The sequence below is a fragment of the Suricata suricatta genome, chromosome 17 (genome assembly GCF_006229205.1).
Source record: "Suricata suricatta isolate VVHF042 chromosome 17, meerkat_22Aug2017_6uvM2_HiC, whole genome shotgun sequence".
Classification (NCBI taxonomy): Eukaryota; Metazoa; Chordata; class Mammalia; order Carnivora; family Herpestidae; genus Suricata; species Suricata suricatta.
Genome location: NC_043716.1, coordinates 8,591,148 through 8,593,060, shown reverse-complemented (window position 1 = coordinate 8,593,060; position 1,913 = coordinate 8,591,148).

Sequence of the window (1,913 nt, the reverse complement as noted above, 5' to 3'; positions counted from 1 at the left end):
ACTCAGTGGTGAACTTGCTCCTCCCACCAGAGCGATGTCAGAAGAAGCCTGTTGAACCACAGGAGTCAAATAAAAATCCAGAGTATCATAGTACTCAAAGGTGTCTCCAAATTTGACTAAAGACATACATCTTCAGATTCAAGAATCTAAGAAAATGCCAGCAAGATAAACACGGAGATATGCAGTCTAAGACAGATAATAATCAAACTTCTGAGAACTACAAAAGATGAAGAATAATCCTGGAGCAGCAAGAGAAAAAGGATATCGTAGCAGTAACAGAAAACTAATTCAAGTGACAGTGGACTTCTCATCAGGAACCATGGAGGCCAGAAGTAGGTGAAACAACATTTTCCAAGTGCTGAAAGAAAACAACTGTAAACCCAGAATCTGAGTTTAACCAGCGACAATGCAGCAAAAATACTTCCCATCAGGTTTCTACCCTTGTGCTCCAATTTAAAGGTACATTGGAACAAGAGAATATATTGTTTGATAGAAATTGTGATAAAATTCTCCCTGAAGATGAACCCAAAACTATTTGATGACGACATTCGATAATTCAAAGCAGAGAAACTGGAAGACAAGCTAAAAGTGAAAGAATGAGGAGCATCTTGGGTTAAAATAGATGATCTAGAAAAAAAGATTCTCGGTATGTAGGATATAGTCAAGCAAATGCCTTCTGGTTGCAATGGCGACAGACGGTCTTTATTTGAGGATGTGCAGACACTAAGATCGTGCATGAAGAGGTTTGCCAGACACAGAAGGATCAGAAAGACTGTTTACTCTTGACCTTGGCAGTGTCAGAGCTGGCTCAGAATATGCATAGCTGAGAAAGCCTTGGATGCTCATTTCAGAGACGATGACCTGGTTTCCCAGGATGGGCACTGGATTCTCATGGTGGAGCTCATCAGGGCAAGGGATGCATTTTTTTCCTGGATTCTGTAGAAAATACATACATTTCTCGTGCCATACAAATCCGTTGATTTGACACTGGAGAGTCAAAGCTTTCTCCGCCCAGTTCCATAGGATGAACAGATGTCTGCATTAGCTCAAGATTAGGCATTCAAACAATAGTGAATGATCAGATTCTATTTTCATAATATTTCATCACACGTTTTGGATGGTGGGGTCATCACAACCCCAGCATATTCTTCACTAAAATTATTTCACATAATTAGAGCTATAGGAAAGCCATCTGATCATCATCTATATGTTCCACCAAAATGGAATTTTTGAACCACTTAAAATAGATGGTTCTATGATATCAATATTTTTCAGCGGTACATTTTTAAAAAGTACTACACATTTAAGACTTTACAACCTTAAAATTGTTTCCACGGGATTGTTACCAGCATTAAAAAAAAAAGCATAGAAATTGTTCTTTGCTTTTGCGTTCTAACACGACTATTGGAAAAAGTGACATGGCAATCCTCAGCCACTGTTCTTTTGTAGGATATTTCCTTACTTTTGTTGGTGATTTACATGTGTACATGTTTACCTTCTTTTATGTATATCCAAAGTCTTGTTTCTAAGTCTTTTGTGTAGCCACAGGATTTCAAAAATAAGAGAGTGGGAGAAAATTATTCTAAAAATATCAATCTGTACTTTGAACTGGGATTAAAAACTGTGCTTTTTAGGGGCACCTGGGTGGCTCAGATGGTTAAGTGTCAGACCCTTGACTCTGGCTCAGGTCATAATCTCAAGACTGTGAAATTGAGCCCCACACTGAGCCCCACATTGGGCTCAATGCAGAACCTGCTTGAGATTCCCTCTCTCTCCCTCTGCCTCTCTCCCCCACTGTCTCTAAATAAATAAAATTTTTAAAAGTATGTTTTTATATATTTTTTAAAGTTCATTTATTTTGAGAGAGACAAGGAGAGCAGGGGAGGGGCAGAGAGAGAGGGAGACAGAGAATC